The sequence below is a fragment of the Filicampus tigris genome, chromosome 5 (assembly GCF_054856515.1).
Source record: "Filicampus tigris isolate MCC_2025a chromosome 5, RoL_Ftig_1.0, whole genome shotgun sequence".
NCBI lineage: Eukaryota > Metazoa > Chordata > Actinopteri > Syngnathiformes > Syngnathidae > Filicampus > Filicampus tigris.
In genome coordinates, this window is record NC_141221.1 from 13,822,290 (window position 1) to 13,847,490 (window position 25,201).

General features: G+C 41.8%; 1 protein-coding gene and 1 long non-coding RNA gene across 4 annotated transcripts in view; one reads left to right on the top strand and one right to left on the bottom strand.

Annotated features, from left to right (window-relative positions):
* The window catches only part of LOC147147354 (netrin receptor UNC5C-like), a 262,736-nt gene that overhangs the window by 143,983 nt on the left and 93,552 nt on the right, over nt 1-25,201 (top strand). The window lies entirely within an intron of this gene.
* The window catches only part of LOC147147355 (uncharacterized), a 32,293-nt gene continuing 11,838 nt past the window's right edge, over nt 4,747-25,201 (bottom strand). The window contains exon 3 of the long non-coding RNA XR_015086709.1: nt 4,747-5,645. This is a non-coding gene — a long non-coding RNA (uncharacterized LOC147147355). The remainder of the gene's footprint in view (nt 5,646-25,201) is intronic.

A 25,201-nucleotide genomic window follows, 5' to 3' on the forward strand; every position in this document is an offset into this window, starting at 1 on the left:
AAACATATAACATTGTCAATCTTTATTTTTAGTAAACTGCATCCTCAGTAGTTTGCTTTTACCTTAGGAAATGAACCATATTATGAACATGTAAAATCAAACAATATTACTACTACTACTAATAGAACTGCTTAAGTCTTTTCTTTTGAATAAAGTGGTTTTGTCCTTTTTTGGCCGAATAAAAGATTTTATGAATGAAACATAGCCAATTTAATAATATAACAGCTTAAATATTTTCTTTTGGGGAAAGTGCAACATCAGTAGTTTGTCTTCCTCAACATTTTTAAACCATTTTAGACATTATACCCACCATTGGTTTTCCATTAGCAACACAAACTCATAACATTTCAACGCGGCATGTTGGATCAATTATTAGCAGTGCGTTTACATGCTTCTAATTTCTACATGCAAACAACACAAAAGTGGTTGGAATGCTCAGCTGTAGTCCATTAGCTCAGAGCTTACAAGGCTCAGACACTTAAGAGGCCATTTATCAACTATCTGACAGGAGCAGCCTGCCCCAAACACATCCACTCATGCAGGGAATCCCCCACCACCACCCCACCAATAGCCCAATGCCCACACCCCCTCCCAGAACCACTTCAACTCCTGACCTCACCGTCCACCTGCACTGAGGCCCTTTTCATCATGTAGCATATCTTCTTTATGGCTCACTCATGCATGCACACACACACACACACACACACACACACACACGCACGACCCCCGCCCCACCCAACACACACACATAGGGTGTCATCACTTCAGAGGACATTACTTGCACATCCCAGAGTCGGCAGCTTAACCCAACTATGGTGCCTTCTCAATAGCTGGGAAAAGGGACATGTCCTAACTGGAACTTATAAGGTGCCGTCTGAGGTTAGCCAAGTGTAAACTAAAAGGAAAAAACATGCCTGACGACCTCAATAAGATACTACGTATAAAACAAAGGCACTTTTTTAAATTTTGTGACTAGTGTCGTGCATGACAGATCATCTAGGTATTGGATATGGCCACTTTCCCATTCCCATTTCAGAATTTTCTGTAACTATAAAAAAGCCAAAGAAACTATTCCATGCGACTTTTGACAGACAATTTTCCCAAATACGTTTTTCCTGACATTTTAAAGCAATTCATTTTGACGACTTTCGGCGCCGAATCAGATTTGAATCTTCCATGACTGGTGTGGTGTATTCAAGTGCCCAGAGGTGCACTGTATTGTACTTTCATTGTTTATAACGTCCAAAAACGGCAATTAATTGGCACCAAAATGTATGTGGACATCCCTACTAATGCCCACTTCAACATATCAAAAGGATTAACCTCTCAGTGGCTGATTTATATGAGAATGAGGAAATGTGGAAGTGAGCAGAGCTACATAGCTTTATACTGGGACGAGCGCACACTGCTTCTTTGCTTGAAAACAAAAAAACACTGCTTCTTTGCTGATCACGGTATGACGGGCGATGCATTAAACACCAGTCAGGATATTTACAGCGACTGAAGTGGAAATGAGTAGACGTGCACATTTATTTGAATGAGGAACAGCCCCAGTTTTTCGACCCACAACACGCCATCCAATTTGGAATGTAACAGCCGAAATGGCACGTTCCAATGTGGCCACACTCGGCTGTGCAGTCAGCCTCGCTGGAACTTTTTGTTCACTGAACATTGGCGCGTGTTGGATGAGGGCTTAGCTCACACTCACGCCACTTCACTCAGGCAGAAGGTGGCAGCTGCAAGCAGTGTCGGACACCGCACGTGACTGCTTGGGAGGTAACCCTGCGACATGAAGATGCAGGCTCATGTTCACCTCCACAAGATGGGCGGACAGTAAGGAGCTAATGTTGTTGTGCTAACGCCTTTTGTTTTAACAGCCTGAAGCTAGTTGTTGTTATTAGCCGTCCTGTTATCCTACCTTTGTCCGGGGAGGGTAGGGGGTGGAGGTATAAAGATCCAATCTGCCTTCCCTGCTGCTCGCCGCAAGCCGCCGTCTCCCTCCTGGGGGTTGACACAAGTTTAGCGTAGCTAAATGTCCGGAATATAACCGGTCGGGGTTTGTGCGCGCATTCATGCTCTTGTCCTCTTCAGCTTGAGAAAGTGGAGGACCAATCGCCACGGTATTTTTGATTTTGTGGAGGTGATCATGATGAGATCACGTTTTATGTCAATAAATCCAAACTATTGTGCAGAACACTTTTATACTTTCACCGGTTGAAGTGGACAAGATTAGTAATGTGCATTTGCATTTTGGTGGCGATCGGTTGCTGTTTTAGACAATAGAACTGACAAAGCGAGCAATATTACCACGCTTGCGGATGCCCGTTTTTCTGACGTATTTGGGGGGGAACAACCGACGGACCAACGGACTTCTGACGGACTAACTGACCGACTTAACTGACTGGCGAACTGACGATTACAATTCAGTTCGTCAAGGAAAATGACGGACTGACGTATGACGGCTGATGGACCAGCAAAATTTAATAAAATGCCCGCATCTGTTTGTGCTGCTTGACAAAAAAAATAAATGAAAGGTGCATTAGCTGCATATGCACCAGCGAAAAAAAGGTTAGCCTGACCGTAGTCAAACCAGGAGATCAAGGTGAAAAGTTCACCACTTGTTGTTTTTTTGCATCTATACTAAAGCGCACACACAGAAAGAAAGGCCATAAAGAAAAAAGCACACAGAGGCGGCCGTGAATTGACCGCCAGTACACCAGTCGGAAAGGTTAGGAGTTCAAACCTCAAGTGAACAAGCGACAGAGTGACTTTGTTTACATGTGAGTCAGGAACGAAAGAAAGAAAAAGATGTATAGAGATGTTTGAGAGGTTGTGGCCGACTTGAGCCCTGGGGCTGGCGGCGCTGCATGACTGGGCCTTTCAGACAGGCCCCACACAAAGACACACTCAGGAGGGGGAAATAACAAGAGGTTGGTTAGTTAACTGGGGTCAGGGGGCAGAAGGTGAAGAGGCTTTTGAGTGTATGTGTGCAGGTATTCCTCTCGTTATGAGCACAGGCATCTGTTTTGGCAGCCGCACAAGGGTCCTTGCCTTCAACATGTCCCTATACGTTAGTCGTATCAACCTGATTTTAAAGGTTATGGAAATGGTGCATTCCAGAAAGTTGGCAATTTAAGACCTCTCACCGGGTATAGTCAAATCGAATTTAACTCAAAGTAAGACCTACTGTTTGTAATGTCACTGCAAATGGTAAAGACCACACTAAAAACTAAATTAAAATGGAAGTCAACCCAAACATATTTTATTCTAGAATATGTTCTATGCAGGCCCACTAGTTGAAACACGGCATTCTGATTAATGTTGAATTTGTGTAATATGAGTTACGCAGCAAAATCCACCCATTTTTAGCCATCTCACAGGGCGTCCATTTTGTCACTTTAGTCGACTGAAAATGATATCACAGATACTCAGGGCTCAGTTAACAACCGGCCATGGATCAGCTTCACTAAACAGGTGAGCTGTGATTGGTCGTTACCTGAGTCATTTTTACTCGACAGAAGTGACAAAATGGCCGACCCCAGAGATGGCATTTTCTCATGGTTTTGATTCAGTGATACATACTGTCGAGGTTCCCTTTTTTTTTTTTTTTTTTAATACAGTAGTATCTCGACTTATGGTAGTTCGCGTGGTACGCTGTTGTTTGTATTTAATGATTGTTCAAACTTTTTGGGAAGTTTGGTACCACTGTAAAAGCTTATTCTCTAAGGTTGTTTGCACTGACTCTATAAACGCAGATGCCAATGTCATTAGCTTTATGAGAGCCTCGTAAAGAAAACGATCCGCATCACTGTTTCCATAAATGAACTCTTCACCCTTCTTGTTTGTATCTGGCCATGTGGTCCTAATACAACACATCCCTCAGCAGTGTTACGATTCGGGTACCTGAAATCACATGAAGACCCTCCTGTGTGAACTGAATCCGAACTTTGTTCATTACCGCCTTATGCTGCAATTTATCCCCCCAAAAAAGGGGGGAAAATAAAACATGATTACCCTGAGTGACTGTGTGTCTTTAGAGGGAATTACACCGCAGCTCAGAATAGTCTGAACAAATGAATCACCTGAGATTGAACTCACAACCTCAACCCTAGAGTCGACAGCGCTTCCGTTGTTTATCTCCTCCTCTGTGATTTAAAATGTGATTGTTTTCTCATCGACAATAACAAGTGGTTTACATTGTTGGTTTTACTTTTGGAGAGGATGGGAAACTAGGTCTAGTATAGCTTTAAACTAGTTCCAAATACATACAAGGTTTAAGTCGGGCCTCCCCTTTACTTTACTGCATGATGCATATTTTGTCTTCCTGTTAGCATGAATTACTTGTATAGGTCTAAAATGGAACGGGTGAAAGGCACAATGATGCAACAGTGTGAACAATAGACTGATTTCAGCGGGTCTATAAAAATAGATTGAAAAGTGTTCTGCAATTCTTGATCCTTGGGGTATTTTGTCCGACTAGGAATCATTTTTATTGGTCAAGTTTGTTAAAAACACACAAGGAGTTAAAAACACACAGAATTTCTCTCTGGCAGTTTGAGCCACTCTAGTATTACAGCAACAAGCCGCTCAAACTCAATTAACATTTAAAACATAACACATAGCAACAGACAGTCAATAAGCAATATAAGAATACCAGTGTGGTAGTACTGAACAATGACAGCTGTGCAAATTATGTTGAGAATCGACAAGTATTATACAGAGACCAGTCGTGCGGTAATAGGACAGTTGTTCAAATGATGCAGAGACTCGTCACGCAACTTAAAGTGACCAGTGCTGAAGTAATTTTGAGACAACAATGATTGTGCAAATGAGTCCTTGAGCACTTTAAAGTGTCCAGTAGTGTGGAGTACTGATCAACAACAGTTAGGCAAATAACGCACAGCTTTGAAGCTACAATACTGAATACGGTAATACTGTTACAATAGAGATGTGCAAAATTTGCAAAAAGTTGAAAATGCTATTGGGCAATTATCAGTCAACTATTTAGGGAGTTAATGGCAAAAGGGTTCAAGGCACCTGCTGGTCTGCAGTGGATAGGGTCATACCTGTGATCTTTTTGGCAGCCCTAACTGTCCATTGCAGTTGGATTTTGTCCTTCGTTGTGGCAGCACCTAACTAGACTGTGATGGATGAACACATGACTGATGGACTGACTGCTGTATAGAACTGCTTCAACAGCTCCTCGGCAGGCTGTGCTTCCTCTACTCTCGCTTTTTCAGGTAGGAGTTGACGTTGGTCTCCAACTTAACGTCCTGAGAGAGAGTTCCCAGGAACTTGAAGGTCTCGGCGGTCGACGCAGGGCAGATGAATATCGTAAGGGGCAGCTGTGGCGTAGAATGTTTCCTGAAGTCCACAATCGTCTCTACAGTCTTGAGCGTGTTCAGTTGCTCCACTTCCTGTCGATATGCAGACTCATCACCGTCAATGATGAGGCCGATGATAGTGGTGCTGTCAGCAAACTTCAGGAGTTTGACAGCTGGGTGCGTTAAGGTGCAGTCGGTGGCGTGTAGGGAAAAGAGCAGCAGAGAGAGGATACATCATTGGGTGGTGCCCCGGTGCTGATGTTACGTGTGGATGATGTCGTCTCTCCCAACGTCACCCGCTGTCTCGTGCCCATCAGGAAGCTGTAGATCCAAAGACAGATGGCAGGAGAGACATTGAGCCATATGAGTTCAGGGCTGATCATTTTATTGAGACATCTGGCAGCTGTTTTAATTTGTAGAAATCATGCGGAATATGTCTCCCGTTTTGCAGCTTTACTTGATATTGTATGAACAAGTGGTTGGTACAGAGGTTATTGTTATAGTTTGCACTGATAGATACTGGATGTACAGTATTTCAGCGAGACACGGTTAGCAAATAAACTGTCACATAATATGGTGTTTCCTCTCTGCCGACAGCTATTACTTTGCAATTTTGCAAAATAATAGAAGGAAACTCGTGAAGTAAAAACAAGTGATTATGCCGTATATTTTTGCCTTTTGGCTTCTTTGGAATCATTTCTATTTGCTGTGAACAAGACGTGCTGACAAGCTGTACACACAAATGTTCTGAACCGCAGCTTATCGAGACGGGAGGTTGACGGGATTACGCAGTTGTTTATTCGCCTTTTTGCCGAACAACATCTCAATTGCGTTTGTCATTCACAAATAGTCCAAAGTCCAAATGAATTGGCCCAGATCTGCCAATGTTGGATTTCCCTGCTTTGTATGCTTTGTGAATCACAGCACGGCCCACATGGCAAGCTAACGCCGCCGGCTCCTCATCATTCATAGCCGACGTGTGTGCGCATGTATCGGCATTGCTGAGGGGCTTTGGGTCACATGTAAATGAGTTAAAATAGAAAGTCATCACACTGTGCCGCAATCTGTGTGGGGCTTGTAGAGTGGCTGGAGTGGGGGCATTAATTTTTCACGTGCCGTGCGGAGTGATGTTAGGACCGCACACCTGTCCTGAAGAACACCCTCAACACAACAACAGCCTCAAGGTCCGAAGATGGTGTGAAAGGCTGTGTTTTTATTCTGGACTGCCTAAATTTATCAGCAATTCGCTCAATCGGCAGCGTGTGTGTTTGCCCCCGAAGCTGATTAAATTGATTAAAGCCTGTTTGGTTGTTGCCTTGAAAAGTTTGGGATTAGACTAAAAATAAGGCAGAAAATCAAACAACTGACTGACTCAAATTCTGAAGACTTTTGGCGCTTACGTCCATTAACTGCCACTCCATTCTGCTCGCGTTTTCCAAAAGTAGCGCTCTTGTCAGGAACACACCCGCGTGATGAAATTTAATTAGGACTATGGCGACGGATAAAAACTATGGAGGCATCCGTAATGTCTTGAGCCGACAGTCCGAAAATTCCCCTCACGTTGGACTTACGACTCCGAGGGCCCTAAGATCGCTCATTAGCTCGTCATCGCAGCCGTATGTTTTCCTGTTAAGATAGACGTGTCCCCTCAAAAGCTGATCGGTAAAATTGGTGACGGGGGGGATTGTATTTAATTTTATTTGTAACTTTTTTGGCCCCTTATTCATGGTGAGGTGCTGACGTGTTCAGTTTCAGGCACAGGTCCTTGAGATGTATTCCTGTGTCTGTTTTGACTGACAAGTCCGTCCAATTTCATGTATATCAGTGAAACGTGCGCTGGGGATAATTCATTCTTAATGTGAAGGGGGTCTACTGAGGTTGCACGGATTGTCAAGGATATGCAGGCTTGCAAAAATTGGTAACCTTTTGATTTTGTTGAACCACCCAAAAGCCAATATATTCATTCGAGGAAGAATTGATGAGTTCAAGCGCAAATCTGAAATGCGCCATTCAGACAAAATTACAGACTGTCTATCCCGGTGTTATTCGATGCTGCACTTTCAAATGCCACAAAACCAAACAACACCATTGTATCTCGCATCAAAAATAAAGGCGAAATTGCGCGAAACAAAACAAAAAGACATGACATCATGAAACTTATCGGTGAGGTTGGTGTTAGTGATGTCCGTAGATTCTATGAGGAATACTTCACCAATGTTGGTCGCTATCAAGTGGGTCAACAGGATCTGAAGGATAGCAGCAATGAAGATGATACTCTGACTATGTGCAGTCAATGTGTCTTCTCTCCCTTTGAAGGGTTAGAACACAGCATCACGTTAAATCATTTAGTTTTTGGTCATGTCAAGACCCCCCCAAAAGATGATTCATTAGCAGGTTTACCTGGTGTCCGAGTCCTAAATACCTCTTGTTTATAATATTAGCAGGAAATACTGTTTAAAAGTGGTAAACCTGTGATTAAAAACATGTAAAGTCTGTGTCTGCAGTCTGTAGTTTTTAAGTGGAACGGCTGCTCCTATTAATGAGATACAAAATGAACAGTTGTTTACTGTGTGTGTCTGCGTGTGCGCGCGTGTGTGTGCAGAGGACTCAGCAGGGGAGGGAAGCGTGGTCAGTAATGTGTTTGTAATAAGGTCAGAAGCAGAAGTCCATTATAAAACAAAACCCTTGAGGCTCTATTTATAGTGATATAAGACCATGAGGCGAGGCGAGGGGATAGAAAGGAAGTGGAAATAAAAAGACAAGGGAAGACCGCCAAAGAGGATGAGGGCGGTGGCCAGAGGTGTTTGGAAAGTGAAGGAGGCTAAAGGTGAAGGGGGACGGTGATGGCCAGGAGATTTTGGCTTGAAAAACATGATCGAATGCTTGTGAAAGTGCCAATAGAGGAGGCCCTAGAGCGGGGACATCCAGTTATGCATACTCAGTGAATGTGCGTTTAATGTGTATTACTAGAACACGTGACGGGCCCATAACAAACATGTAGCACACCGCAAATGGACTTTGGACATTGTAGAGAGACGAGGGAGGGATAAGGAGCCTCCAGATGGAGACAGTCGCGATCCAATTTTTATCTTCAGCCGTGAAAGGAGGAGTCTGCAAATGAAATAAGCCCGTAAGCTTTTCTCGGTCATCTCATTGTGTGTGTTTGCAGACTCAAGCGATTCTTCCTGGACAAATACAATCTACACTCATCCAATCCTCTCTGGAGCAATGTGCGTCAGACGGGTCGATGCATACAGTAGCACACATTTGCAGTGATAACAGGACCTGCTAACATGGAGATGTCAAAGAGGTCGCACACAAAGGTGGAGCTGTGGAACATGTCTGGCCTCGTAGTTAAGAGGTTCTGGGTTCAAATCTCAGGCCTTTCTGCTTGGAATTTGGAGTTGTTCTTCCACATGCTTGCATGTTATTTTCTCCACACACTTAGGCTTCTTACCACATTTCATTTTCATGTTTGGTAGGTTAATAAAACACTCTACACCAGGGCCACATTTGATTTTAAAAATGGATGGATGAGACAATACATTTGTAAATAGGTGGAAAAAAAAAGTTTAGATAAAATAAGCAATCAAAATAAGCAAGACCATAGTGGAGCAACAAAAAAAGTCTAGATTGACAAGACAATTTGCAGGTTAGATAGTACTGCACAGCTATGATCTGGCACAGATATATAATAAGTAGATTGACTAGGAAGCAGAGGGTATGAGCAGATCATATCCGTGCTGTCCAAACACCATGATGAATGGCATTGTCAATTCTGGATGAGTTCCAGTCAGGACTACGTGTGGAAGGACCTTAGTGGTAAATACCCCTCTGGCTAAGCCTCTGCCAACCATCACACATTGCACTAGAGTTCTCCAAAGTGGATGTCCTTTATCATTTTTTCTGCCACACACAATTGAACCTCTTGTAAAGTTTGGACTGCTTCCGATGTGTCTGGTCGTCAAGTCGGTATCGATATCAGAGGTTCTGAGAAAATTTTGCTAGACACGAACCACCTTAAGTCCTACCTTCAAACTATCTGTGTCTACCTGAACTTTGGGATTCATCGATCCATTTTCTGTACCACTTGTTCTAATTGGGGTTGCTGGTAACTGGAGTCTGTTCCTGTTGACTTTGCGCCAAAGGGGTATGTCCTGGATTGGTTGCCTTACACCAATTCACCAGTCGCAGAGCACATCTGGGCAAACGTTCACTTTGCGGACAATTTTTAGTCGTCAGTGGACCTACATAACGTGCATGTTTTGAGGTGCGGGAAGATGTCGGTGTTCTCGGCAAAACATTCCAAGAAGAGATCTGAACCCCGGGCCTCGTAACTGTGAGGCCATGAGCTTCCCTGACTTCAGGATTTCATTTTCAGCTTTTAAAAACAACATTTTTCTGCAGTTTGAACTATGGAAGAGAGTGGTTTTGTTAACCACCAAGTTCCCACTGGATATGAGTCCAGAACAGCTCATCTGCAGCTCCTTCTGAATTCTCAGATTTCCCCTAATTGATGACCGGTCCTTTTGAAACCAAACAGAACATTCTGGCTACCGTTAATGTAGGTCAAGTCATTTGATACCACAGTCAAATGGTACCACAAACCTTTTGGCCTCTGACCGCGGAAGACAGAATGTAACGTCGGGTAGCTGTAGCGGTGGTGAGGTGTCTTCGTGTCATCCTCATGTAGTGCCGAAGAGACTCATGGGAGTATGGTAACTCACTTCACTTGTACTTTTAGTGAAGTTGTCAAGGTCAACACTTTCTGGTAAGAAAATCAGCAAAGCTGTCAAATTTAGAGGAGAGCTGCTGAGTCACGACTTCTTCGCTTGGGTTAGATGTCACTTGACCCTCAGCTCTGTGGTTGGTCCTCACAGGCCGTGACACTTCTTTTAGGGGGTCCATCTGCTGAATAGTCCTTGTTCCTGCTCGAGTGAGGTCCGAGTGCAGAGTATCTTAATCCCCCGCACAGGGATGGCAGTGGGACGGTGGTCTAGCACGTCTGTTTTTGAGCTTTGACGACTCTCTAGTTTGCAAGTCTTTGCTTATTTTGCAGTGCAGTTGGGGAATTTTCTCTAGCTCCTGTGTTACAAAAGTGGGAACACTGTGTACCACGAAAAATAAGAGGAACAAGTATTTGTGAAAGAAAATGTGAAAATTGATGTCAATCTCAAGTAGGCTACAGATCACGGAGAACATGCGGTTTAGCGACTCGGACTTCCCCTCAGGAGTTAAGTGTGAATGCTTGGAGTTTCTTTTGCAGATCAGAAGTACCATCCATCCGTTCCTTAATCCAGCCATGTGAACCAAATAGCACAATAAAATACAAGTGAAATAAATTGAGGATTTTCGCAACATATAACCAAAATATGTCTTCTAGTGGGGGTGAGCAGCATATGGATGGTATCATATCCATACGGTCCTTTGGCAATGCCGGGACATTCATTGCCACATCATTGTGTTTCTAGAGGCTTGTCTTGGTTCTACAACCGATAACGACTGCTAGTCCCAAATGTGAAACTAGTGTCAGGGGCTCCACTCAGTGAGATTTTCGGGGCTCTTACTCAGGATGGTTACAATTTGTCTGTTTTCACCAAAATAGATGGCCTTATAAACATTTTGGTGCGCATTAAGAAGCAATTCATAGAGCGATACTGGAGATTCTTCGCTCTGTTTGTTGTTATTCTTCTGTCACCGTTTTTGGAGTCTTAATATTGCTGAAAATATTTGGAAATAAAAATGTACATATTTCGCAATCCCAAACACGTTTTTATGTCATAATCATTCACACTGTTCAAGCTGTTACTAGGCACTGCTAGTGGTTTGTAGTCTTTACATAAGAAATAATCAGTCCTGTGTCTTGAATTGTGTTCTCTCACTGTACGTTTTAAACCCGGAAATTCGCATGGCAACCTAGGCAAAATAAAAGTAAATAATCTGGTCATCACTAGATGATAGGAAAAGAAAGCAGGAGAGTGTTTTCTCATCCAAACGGCCGAGCGGCCTGCAGGAAAAATAGACAATATTATGCTATATCTCTGAAATTAGGCCAGCGTTTTGATATGCCGATGTGCTGCCCCGCGCCGACTGCTTGCATTAATATGGATGGCGAGCTGTGATAGTAGAACATGAATGAAAGCGAAGCCTTGCTTTTCCCGCAGGCCTCGGGATAAGGGAGACAGAATCCATCTGGAAGATAACATTACACAGCAACTCACACAAGTTTGTACCCCCACAAGCTTACATGGGACTATGCATTTCAATGAGATACTCCATCTGCATGGCGATGTGTCAGTGAGTGCGTGTGAGTGTGTGTGGCAAATTTTCATGTCGGAGCAACCGAATGCGTCTCACCAGCAGGTAACCCTTTGAAACGACTGTAATTATTTTCTTTGCCCGTTTTTTCACTTATCTGCATTTCTCCGCTGAAAATGTTTTCCTTTGTTATGGCGGCCTGTTACGTTATAATGGCATTGTTCACTTCAAGGGAGACATGATAAAGCAATGTTGTAAATTACAAGCATGGAGTATTAAATGTAATTTTGTTTTTTTGTTTTTTGCCAAGAATGATTTGTGTTCTGAATTAGTTGAAGGCTAAGTGGCAAGTTTATGGAGTTTGGGTTTCACGTGACTGGATATGTTTTGTTTGTTGCTGGTGCTTGCACCACATAGACACCAATCGACAAGTGTAATTCAGCAGCTCAGTGTTGAAGTGCTGCTTGAATAAGTAAAAATACAGTCCATGCTGTTACTGTTTTTATGTGATTCATCATTACAAAAAATGTGTATGGGTACGTTTTTCAGCAAATACCTAAGGATAAAATTCAAATAGGTGACATTGTGAATAGCGAACCGCAAATAGGTGGAATTTCATTGCATTACATGCATTTATTGTTCATTCTGCACAATCTTTCTTTCTTTCAAAACGTAATGATTCCTACTCCCTTTTTCGGCTCCAAAAAACAAACATCTACTATGTGGCTCTTTATATGGACGATGACAAACCTGACACATACAAGCTATTGACTGAACCTTGCTGTGGCCTCGTCTTGACCGCATTGTACCACAGGAACTTTACCCTTCAACAAGGATTTTTTTGGAGGACCTTTGAGCTTTTGGACTGTAGGAACCATTGTTTGAATCAGTCTTTTCCAAAATGTATTGAGCCGAGGCAAATATCTTAGGTTAGAAAAATCTCACGGAACACCAAAGGAAAACATCCCAAAAAGTGCATTTATACACTGAAGTGGTGGTGGTTTCATGTCATCTTTATTTACTCAGTGTGAAATTGCAAATTCCCCCATTGTGGGGACTAAAAAAGGTTATCTAATCTACAATTGTTTTAGGAACAAAAAGCTATTATTCTGTTTATGAATGGTCTAGGGCCTGACTGATTAATCGCCTGGCCTATTAAATCGGCCCAAGTCTTTGGCCAGATAATTTTCTTTTTGAGCCGTACAGTTTCACGTTACAGTCCATCATCTGCATACACTGAAAAAGTTTCTGTTGAATTTACTCAATTTTATTTCGTCAACGTGGTTGCACAAAATCTAATCCTCTGAATCCAGGTTGCATGGCGCCAGGTTATTTTATTTTGTGCAACCACCTGTTGAAATATAATTGAGTAAATTCAACCATTTTTTTCCGTGTACCCCAATGACATTATGCCTTGGTCTTAATTGTTCGAACAATGTTTTTATATTTAATCAGCTTTTGCCAAGTGTGCTTCTCCCCCGCGAGATTGCACCGAAATGAAATAAATTAATAGGCTTCCATTCGAGCAGTTTTCCTCTGTTATGTTATTGTGATTGCAAAGTTGAAACTTCCGTATTGACCTGAGCAACAATGTTCTCCCACACCTTTACCCCATTGTCATGGTGACTCATCGAATCGGGGCTCCATTGATGCTGCCTTTTCATAGTTGTGGTGCAAGCGCTTAACTCCAGGTGAAGGTACTCCGGGTTGAGTAAACTGATTCAAATCAGCTCTTCTACTCATCTCAGAGTAGATCAATTCAGACTTCAGGATTAAACTCAGAGTTTGTCGAACCTGCTTTATGAAATGGATGTTTATTTTACACACACCCTAAACTCATGGTATGTTTGAAAAAAAATATAAACATAGTGCATAAATAAAAGTGTTAAATGTGACACACATTCAACTACAGGTAACCATCCTTATAACGTCATTAGTTAAATGTTTTTTCCTGTCACTGGATACGTGTATATGTATATGTTTATTTTTAATTAATTTCACAGTGTTGTACACCAAACATGTATTTTATGAACAGATTAAAAAAACATAATAGAAAATTGCCATTCATTTAATGCAATTTTAAAGAAATGCTATATTGGGATATATAGGGGGACCAAAATGGAAGTTTACAGTTGACCCAGTTCGCTGGGTATAGGGGTCAGGATGGCCCTTGACTAGCGAAAATCCGTATATAATTCATGCCCAAGGAAATATTACTTTTAATCGATAATCAGTTTGTTTTTTTCTGCAAAAATCTGCATCGGCGTATTCCTCCGAAACTCCATATCAGTATCAAACCAAAGCACTACTTTTACATAAGTAGGCCTTTGACCTCAGCGCAAAAACAGCAAATTGGTGAGTTTTTCCACAAATAATGAAAAATACTGTATGTTAACATAATCTGCAAATAAGTACATCCGTGAGTAGCAAATCCTAATTATGTGCGAGAATACTTTACAGAGTGATACCCACTGTTCCACATCCTGTTGGAATCAATGCAGACATTTTGCATGAAACGACCAGTATGTTAATTTTTACCACAGGTCACATCAGGACACACAAGTGCTAAGACATGCATTTCTTCATGCAACACTCCCCGAGAGCCATGAAAATGAGGCAACTATCACACTGCCTACCTGCGAGTGCCCACGCGTCAGCTGCTCCTCAGGAGAAGTACGCATCATCCTTTAAAATGTGCCAAATTGATAAAATAATCCCGTATTCGAGCTTGTCGAGATAACTGAATAAAAATAACGACGACGCCAAGGAGTCGGCGGCCGCTCTGGCTGATTCGACGGCACCATTAGAGCTATCGAATGGATCTCGTAACATAACGTTAAATATTCATTTGAATCATTTAAGGTGATCGGCTGGCGAGACACGCGCTCACTTGGCTAATTGAGTCAGCGTCTCGGCTCGGCTGCATATTAAAAGCATATTGTAGTCTCTCATCACCTTCTGCTGTTTAGTGGATGTTGTCTTTGGAGCTGCTTTACTGGATTAGCGGCACACAGAATTAACCTTGAGTGGATGGAGGCACGGTGAAATAGTGGCTAGCACATGCACCGCACAGTTATGATTCCTCGTGGTTTGAATCCAAGGGATTTTGCCTGGTACTCTGATATCCTGTGTCATTTGTTTGCTCCAAAGGAGTTCAACAACAACAACAAAAAAAGCATTTTCAGAAACCATGAAAATGGCATGAAGTGTCTCCATTTTCTGGAAATTGGTCAGTTAGATACTCTGGTAGGAAAAAAACGAAAATGTTCAGGTCTGAATCTAGAAGGATACCTATTTTGCCCAACTTGTATGATTCAATCCCAATATCTAGCAATGTAGTGTTCACGGCTTTCAATTAGCCAAAAGTAAACACAATGGAGCTAAATGCAATGTTTGACATCAACAAAATATTACTGATATTTTTAAAGCATTGAAGTTGCAAATGATCCAATCAGACAAAAATCAACCCTTGGGAAGTTAGCACTAAAACTGTTAAATAAAATGGGTTGATAAAAGGAAGTCAGGTGGAAACAAAGGGCCGACATTTGAGCCCAGAGTGATTATCAGCTCTATTTTCCATTGTGGGAGATTTATAACAAGCCAGATGAATAGTTTATTATTACAATGTTGTAAATGTGGTCATTAAACATGGAAGTTGTAGATATGTCCCTCCCAATACAGACTAACACTCTTTTCCCTTCCAAATTTCAATCTGGTATTCATCAGGCGAAATTCGCTCCCATTTGATCAGTCCAATCACATTTAAAGCGACTACTCGGATGACTCTAATTATTTTGTCAAACTGACAGCCGCTCTCACACAGGGAAGCGCTGCTCACGGGGGTGAAACTCTCCGCCGGAATACTAAGAAAAAACTAAAAAAAAACTGCCACAGCATCACTTTGTATGCCTTCATGAGGCAAATAAGAGAATATGTCTATGCTTCATGTTATACAGTCATGGGGAAGCAATTGCACGAATGCACAGGCGCGTACGTTTTTATAAACGCGCAATTTGATAGACTTACAGTATGTCTGTTTAAAAATGCATGTATTCCCCGGCACACACGCAGACACACTCTGCTTTAAAAATTAATATGCACTTTGACGCCGCGCCGACCCGATAACTCGAAGCAACGTAGCCTTCAGAATGATAATGAGGTAATAACGGGAAATATGCATGTATGTATGAGGGGTTTATATTCAAATAGCTCAGTTGCCTTGATTGTATAAACAGTGTAAGCTCTGAAGTTGAACAAGTTTGAATCGCACCATTCCAAATTTAGTTGCAACTGGGCCGCGGGGGGTTGATGTCTCCGAAGTCGCACCAAAGATAAATGTTTGTCATTTTGTGTCAAACAAATGTGCCAACCCCACAAAAGTGTTTATAATTGCCTGTGTAGTTTTAACCTGTCCTTCTAAAACAGTGGCACGGGTGTGGTGCGATGCCGTCAGGGGGCACGTGTGACCCCGGGGAACATAATTTTTTTTGCCTTACTAAAATGAAATGTAATTACACATCCACTACAGTAGGTGGCAATGGCGCATTCATTTATTTATTTATTTAATTTCAGGCAAATCGATGCACTTCAAGTATTCTGTTAGAGAGACCACAAAGCAATGTTAGTTTTTTCTTTGTAAAGTGATCTATATTTATTTTTGTTGTTGTTGTTAATGAGGAAACATGTTATGCGGAGGTGTACTTAAAATGATTTCATAGACAACTGATACTATTTATAGTCACGGCGGAGAGTTGGCGGGGCACAAAATGTGTTCTTCTTCTCGAGAGCCCAAACAGAAAATGATTGCGAAGCGCTGGTTTTAACTGTAAATATACCACAAACTACATTTTAAACTCAGTATTTTGCATACATTTTATGTGTTTTCTGTGTTTAAATAAATGCGCAAGGTCTTTCAAGTAAAAACATGTTTTTAATATTTGTATAATAATTTGTTTTAAATGTAGTCGCTAAAGTTTTTGATTTGATCGCTCTATATCAGATTTTGACCGGTCGTCTGGGACCTAACCGAAAGATAAAGAGGGGTTCACTGTAAATTTAATTCATTCCAAAATAAGAGGTCATTTTACCAAGACAGATTATTTCTATTACAATTTTTCAATGGACTTGTGTATTTCCAAATCGGACCCCGCCCCTTCATAAACCTTGACTGGATTGTGTTCGCCTGCAGAGGATCCACTGCCTTCCTTCCACTGAACTTTGATGTACCTCCTGATCAAACAAACTACAGAAGAAGAGCAGGGTGGTGATTTATGACAGGTAAAGGAGGACGTACAAATCAAGTCAATGGCGGACTTTGGTGAGCGTGACAAACGACGTAATACGCCATGCGTCTTAATACTCTGTCTCCTTATGTCTTGGTTAAACCGTGTTTCGGACGGTGTGGGCTTTATAAATCTAGTTGTCGGCGCCGCACACGGGGCCCAACATGTCATGGTCAATGAGAGCCGGAGACACAAGGCAGCCGTCACTGTCTGTTCCCATAAAGGTGCTCGCTTTTACATCCTGCTCCTTTTAATTGCTTTGGAAGAAGCCCTCAAATCTTGCTGGGTGTTTAATTGACTATGACGAGCAAAGGGTGCTGCTTGTGCCGTGTTGCGTATTCTGGCATTTGACCGTCATGGTTGGCTGGGCCAGGCTTACACTATCATCCTCTGCATGTGAACGCTTACAGCTGATAAGCACATCGCAAGCACAAGCTGATTTGATAAGACTGTGGAGATTTTAAATGGGATTTTGCATGTTTTTGTGCATAGGTTCACTTTTCTGGACAGCAGTCATAAAATATGTTATTCAAGACCACAATAGAACCTTATGAGACCTCAGTTCAGGGAACGTCACTGTATGGACTTTTAGACACCTTTCAGTGGTCGGTTTATATGTCGTGAATGTTATAGCAAAAGACGCTTCAGGATATAGTTTGATATAGTGTTTTACTCAGCACTGCATCGTTTCACATTTTGCCATTGGTAGCGCAGTGGTTCAAATAGCTGGCTTTCCTTCGTAAGGCAGTAGTTTGTTGTTGGACTATAACAGGAAAAACACGCGGAACTCAAAATGACAAATGAACATGAGCAAAAAGGTGAAAGATTCTGGAAGCAATAGTTTTTCCTTCTATTGATTTCATTAGCGCTTGTGAATGCCTCCGAAATAGCAGACTGATTACACGCTGTGAATGTGATTTGTTCTTGGGCATGAAACGCGTCCGGAAAAACAGCCAAAAATGAAAAAAAATCTTCAAGTAAAAGTGTCTTTAAAAGCCCCAAACAAGTATTCAATAGCAGTGCTTAATAGGTGCCTGTTATGATAAGATCATTAAATGCGTTTTAGTATCATAAAATGCTGCTAATGATCATATTTGATCATACTTTCATAATTTTAGTGACTCTGTGAGTTAAAATGGTATCCTTGGGCGAAAGCACGTAAACAAAACCTACTCGAACTTCATGTGTATGAATAGTTGAATGCCAGATAAGTAAAGGAACAGACTCTACAATGGATTAAGAATATGGCCTTAAGTTTCAAGAAGAGAATCTTTTTTTTTTTTAATTCACAATGCTAATGTCAGATCTTAATGAGAGGGTGATGTACAAGTGGAATTTATTAAAGGAGTATTAATGTTTGAGTCAGTGATATTCTATTGCGTCTCTGTTTAAATCTTTCAATTAAATATGGGTTGAGTGACATCACAATTGACATTTGGTGCTTCAATAATGATTGGCATGTAGAGTGCCAATGACTACACAAACAGTCATTAAAAATAGCTGGTCATTGACTGAACAGTCACGCCAAAGTGTATCGTCTTGCTCATTTTTTGTTGGTCCCAAAAAGCGGGCATGTCCAGGGGAAAGAGGACATCTGGTCGCATACAGATCAAACTGGAATAGTTTGACTACTGAGTTTGAAAACTACTGAGTTTGAAAACTGAGGTCTTAAAAGATGCCCTTTAAGACAACGCTTCCAAAAAGAAAACTCACCCAGGCAAAAGAGGACGTCTGGTCACCCGAGACTAAACTTTGAATCCAAATTCGTGTTACTCTAATCTAACATGGAAAATCCTTTAAATTGCTCACAGATTTATCGGATCAGTTTGTCTTGGGTTTATGTTAAGATGCCACATGGTGCTAGCATAGCATAGCTTCAGTTCTCACCTTATTCCTTTGGAAGTGTCACCAACAAAAAGTCGATTGCTTGCAAAGGCTAAACTGAGCTCTTGTGAGTTTACCTGAAGTCTCGAAAGGCATATGGATAGATGTCACGTAGAAAAAGAGAACTTTGCCAGTGAAAAGAGCATGTCTGTTCACTCGAGACTCAAACTTTGAAATTAAATTAACCATAATTTCCACCCAACTTGGAAAATATTATTTAACATGACTCTGGATCTGCCTGTGTACTGTAGCCATAAACAATAATCGCTTAAAAATCTGAGCTATAGCGTGGCCACAATTTAGAGGGCAAATCACTGTAGTGGCCGTGTTACAATCTCTTCTGCGATAACAAGGGGTCACGGCAGCCATGCGTGTAGAAGTAGTTTTCTCAAGATAACAGCTACAGGCCTGTGTGTTTTAAGCATGTGTATGTATGGTAAACATATGCCTTTGCGCCTACAGTATATGTTTTTGCAGCTGCTGCTGATAAGACATTAAGAGCTATGATCTCATGAATTGCACGGCTCCTGCGCCCCGATACGCATCTTGCGTCGTCACGTAGCAGGAAAGCAAGGTACTGGCCCCTGTGTGGAAACTTGACGGAAAGACACACACATAATCTTGAGCATGTGGCATTTTTACCCTATTTAGCTGTGTTGGGCTTGCTTTGCTGTCAGGATGTATAAATGCTTGGAATTTCTCTGCATCAACCCACTGGACGTATCCAAATAGTGTAAACCCCCCAAAATGTCCTGTATGAAAATGTGCTACTCAATGTGTACTCACTTATCACGGTTCACCTTTTTTGTCACCGTTTTCTCAAAAATACGTTTCAGAATGGTGGACATCGCATGCCACCCTCTTAAAGGCACATGCACGTACATAGACACTAAATATGTACATTAGTCTTTAAACATTTTATACTTGCACTTTTTTGGTGATCTAATACAAGTGCAGTGTGTTTAAAATTGCTTTTGTTTTACTAGAAAGAACAAACTTCATAAATATGTAGTGTGTGCCACTTTGCCCAAGTTGAGACAACCGTGAAACCCCACCTATTTGCAGTTCACTATTCACAAATTCATCTATTGTTTTTTGTTTCTTCGGTGGAACCAATCCTCATCTATCGGCTGAAAAACACCTTTTGGGGATATTATTGCTCTTAAAACTCTAAGATGACACAATAAGGCACCAAAGCCCTGGCTAATGGGAAAATAGTAATTGATGTCAATGGAATATGTTGACATGTTACATCTCAACTACCAGAAACATTTTGCATGTTGGGCTGGTTTGTTAGTGGAGGTTGGAAAGTCTTCTCCGCATGTGTATGCACACTTCCAAAATCAAATCAACTGTAACCCATGAATTTGATGATGAAATATTAACATCATAGTTTGTGATATGTTTATGATTCAAACTATTAAATCATACAGTCCCAAACACATATTTATATGTCTTCTCACAGTCCAGCCATTCAATCACTGGAATTTATTTATAGCTATTTTCAAATGTTTTCAAACATTAGGGTAAAAGAGGGTCTAAAAATGTCTGGTACTGAATTAATATAGGCAAATATGGATAGTGTTGTGGGGCGCCTCAATTACTCGCGGGGGTTTACTGTATATCAGTAAGTCCTTCCGTAGGAGTAGATCAAAGGTAATTATGTCAGTCATAGTTGCTTACTGACATAATACCCATAGGCATTCGCCAGCCCAATTAACAGTGCATCATCAGTTAGTTGTAGACCGTCAGTAGCCAGTACATCAATTGAAAGTCTGCCTTTAGCTTAAATGCCAGTTGACACTCATTTGTTTAACAGTGTGTAGTAGGAGTAAGCGCGATCTCGATTGGAAGTGTGTCCGTAGAGACTGCGTCAGTAGGGGCGTCATTTGGCAATATGTCAGTATGCCTGTTGTCATTGTAAAGTATGTCTGTCATATAGACAACACGTCAGTAGGCCTGTTTTAAATATGTGGGATATCAGGTTATATATCTTGTCAGTACTCACCACAGTAGGTCATACTCAGTCAGTAGACAGTATGTCAATGGGCTTTACGTCAATAGGTTTTATGTCAGGTGGCACTTAAGGAGCATGTCAGTAGATATTTCTGTCAACTATCTCTGTTGTAAGGAGATCAATAGATTTTTTTCATGAATAAGCACTGTCTTGGTAGGAGTTACAGTATATCACTTGTTGGGTATGTCACAGTAGTTTGGGAGGCAGTCTGCTGTAAAACATAGTCAACTGGGTTTACCTGAGTAGTATACTGTAGTAGTATTAGTAGAGATCAGCGGTTTGTGCGTAGGCTGCACTAAGGCTCTTCATGGTATGTTGGTTGGCTGCATATTTGTAAATACCATTCCTGCCAGTGCGTCATTTCACAGTACAGTCAGCTGTATGTTGTTAACCAATTTTTCAGTAGACCAGTACATCAGCACTCCAGGATTTCTTTAACAACTAGTAAATCATTTCACAAAACTTCAGTAGAGGTATGTTAGTTCATGTCACGCTATAAATTGAGTCCTTTCGCGGTAACAGTATATATCGTAATAAAAATGGAAGTATGACAATTAAAATGGAAGTGTTTCTGAGTAGATTGGATGGTCATTGAGCAAAGCTAAACTCGTGAAAACAAAATAAGACAACACAAAACAAAAGCAAGGATATGTAATTTTCACAATTATTGTGCAGATCTCAAAAGTCAAAATTCAGTGCTCTATGGTGTAAACCAGGGGTTCCCATTACGTCGTGCTGGAACTTATCCCAGCTGTCTCCGTGCAGTAGGCGGGGTACACCCTGAACTGGTTGCCATCGCCAATCGCAGGGTAAAACTAACAAATAACATGTCGATTTTATACATACTTAAAATAGTATAGTTTATTTTTCTCCACTTCCTGGCTGACATTTGCAGAAACCTACTGATTCATTTATCGTTTTCAGTCGTGCGTGCCTATCCTTTGCTGCTGTATATTTTCTCTCTAAACACTTGCTCATAATTGGTTACTCCCTGCTGTACCATGGTTCAGAAGAAGCCAGACTTATGTTGAAAGTGCACTGTACCACTTAGTCTGGTGTTTTGAAAGTGTACATTTCACTTTGGCTTCTCCATCTTCTCCTGTTGTCTCCTCTTGGTCGGTGTATCACATTTACAATGGAGGCAGCGGCCATCCAATCGCAGCTCATAGCTGGTGCGGTGCAGGATGGCTTAGCGCTGAGCATTCCCCCGGTTGTTCCCGAAGAGGCAGGAACGCAGGCTGACTGTTCGATGTGGAAGAGCCGCATTTGGTTAAAAAGGGTGCCGTACCTCCGTGGGCAGGTCTACTTGAGATCATTTTCACACTGACACAGATATGATGACATCATCAGCAAGTTGTATCGCTAGTGGTCGGGAGAGTCTGAATTTGTACCATCTACCGCATATACCAAATATACTGGGCACCCCTAGAAAGATTTACTTTGTGTTTAGGACAATAGGCCAGTAGAAAGCTCACTTTCCATACAGTTGTGTACTAGATTTGTATGGGCTGCGTCATTTTGCAGTGTGGTCATTTGGAAACAAACACATATGTCAGTGGACAACATGTCAATCAATAGTATGACAGAATTTGAGAATAGACTAATAGATTCAAATCTCTGTTGTTAGCGGTCAGTACAGTAAATTTGCCCAATCTCAGTCGGAGGACATAGGGAAGTAGTGTATGTCGTCCGTGTTGCATGCAGTGAATCAGGCTGCATATGCAAAGTAGATAATACATCAGAGGGCATGCACGGTGGTCGTGGGTTTGATCCCGGCTGCGGTCTCCCTGTGTGGAGTTTGCATGTTCTCCCCGTGCCTGTTTTTTTTTCCGGGTACTCCGGTTTAACTACCACATTGCAAAAACATGCATGGTAGGTTGATTGGACACTCTAAATTGCCCCTAGGTGTTTGTCTCTGTGTTCACTGCGGTTGGCCAATTCAGGGTCCCCTGTCCCCTGCCTACTGCCCGAAGACAGCTGAGATAGGCTCCAGCACGCCCGCGACCCTTGTGAGGATAAGCGGTATAGGTAATGGATGGATAATACATCATGTAGAAGTATGTCAATAGGTTTTTACATCAGCCATATGTGAGTTTGTTTGCCACTTTACATACTGTAAATAGGCAGTATGTCAGCTGTTGGTACTTCTGCACTTTGCAGGCCTTTAGTCAGTAGGCTGTGAGACACTGCTGAGTCCCGTCTGCTGGCAGTATCGCTGTTGTTCCAACTATTGTCACTAGTCAGGCGCAGTCCAATGTGATAGGCCGCGGCTGATGACTTCATCCTCAATAGATGTTCCAGATATTTATTGGTCGTGTTCCGCAAGGTGTTTTTGAAGCGCAGCCACGAGCGAAGGGATAAATGGAGGTTTTGGGACCCCCCCTCCCCTACCCGGCACAATATTTACAAGGTACAATAAATCGAACCGGGGATATTGTTCGGCTGCGGCCATTCATTATTGATGACAGTGTTCAGGCCAGACGTTTATGAGCTGGGCTGTGAGGGTGCGTAATTCACTGGGTTGGCGGAGGTGGGGGGCGCATCAGGAGAGAGGAGCCGCCAGATAAACAAGTGGAGGATTGACGGCTTGGGAGTGAGGCGTAAAAAGAAAATGGGCAGGTTGAAGGGGAGGGGCAAAAAATGGAATGACATGAGCTCAAAGACAAAGGGAATTGTGTGTCAATTCCTCCACCTATTCCTTATTCCTCCCGCCCTGTTCTCAGGCTATCATGTTTCCTTTACCAATCAATAATTTACAGCTGCCACTATGGAGCAATGAGCCCCCCAGCGCTGAATGACTGATGAGGATGACAGTGAGTGTTTATTGGGGCTAGCAGAGCGAGAAGCGGGAGGGGTGCCAGGAGTGGTGGAAATCTAAATGATGCGCATTGTCATAATTATATGATTTTATTTCATGTTAAACATTGACATTAAAGGGGACATATTTTGGATTTTTTTTTTTTTGTTGCTTGTTGAGTCTATGAAATGCCTGTCCATCCCACCCATCAAGAGTTTATTATTAATTGTTTTTGATTGTGAACACTGTATGACTAGCAAAGACCCACTGAGTCAAATGTCGACCCTGGCAAGCATGGGGAAAACATATCAAATTTCATATAATTCTAAATAAATGTTATAACGATATTGCAACAAAATTCATTTCAGTCGCTGCTGTCAACGGAGCAAAGAAACCCTCGAACGTGACACAGCGGCAAAGTAAATCCATGAGTGGGAGAAACTTTTTTTCTGGCAGATAATGGAATTATGCCGCAAATATGTCTCTGAATTTTCCCTCCTGGCAGAGAAGTAATTAGAGGGACGGCGGGCAGAGAGACTGTCAGCAAGGCGACATCAAAGTGGAGGCGGCCTACTCAATTCTCGTTATTTTTGGTGGTGTTGTTTTACCTAAGCTGCTTTTATAGCTCCGAGCCCACAGCTACTGCCGCCACTGCCCAAGATAAGAACACACACCAAATTAAAGATCATCTGTGTGTGTATGAGTGTTGTGAAATACTAACTGAAACGGTGTGTCCAAAGAAGCTCAGGAAAACTGACTGATGACAGGGGGGGAAGAAACTGCAAAGAATTGTGTATTAGAGTGTGTGCGATGCGTCTGTTGTTGTCGACACGTCCACCTACACTTGTAATCCTCTCAGCGTTGGTGACCTTGACAAGCTATTGATTGAGGATGCGGGTGAAGGAAAAGGACAACGAAGGAGTGAAAGCAAGATCTTTGAGATCGTTCACCTTATTTACAACTTTGTGTTGACAAAATAAAAATAAGGTTAAAACATAAGAGGAGCGGGAAAAGAAGTATAAATGGGAAGAAAAGAGGAGGTAAAGTAATATAATGGAGGGAAGAAGATTGAAAGAGATTAAGTGGAAGGGGAACAATGATGGTGATGGAGAAGGTGGGGTGGGAAAGAAGAAGGATCAGAATGGAGGAAAATGAATGGATTGGGGAGTCAAAATGAAGGAGAATTGGGGCGTGAAGAAGAAGCAGGGTGGAGGAAAAGTGGCCAGTAGGAGCAAATCTGGTTTTACCATTAACAACTTTCAACTCTCAGACAGTAAACTGAAAGTCAGAAGGAGGTTCTAGAGTTTTGCTGGAGTCACATACTGTTCTCGTCATCTTGATCATTTAGTGTAAGGTCATCTCAGCTGTTTTAAATCAGACTTGTCCTGGTCGACCTTCCGGCAATATCATATGTGTTTGATATTAGGAAAGGCAGTTTTATTTATTTGGTACATTTCAAACACAAGGCAACTCAATGTGCTTCACAAAAGCAAAGACACAACACCAAAAACGACATTCAGAATCAAAGCAGAGAAAACAAAAGTACATTGAAACAAATGCTCTGCATCGTTTACTCATTTTTATTTTAGCAAGTGGTTGCACAAAATAAAATCATCTGAATCCAGACTTAACATCTTTA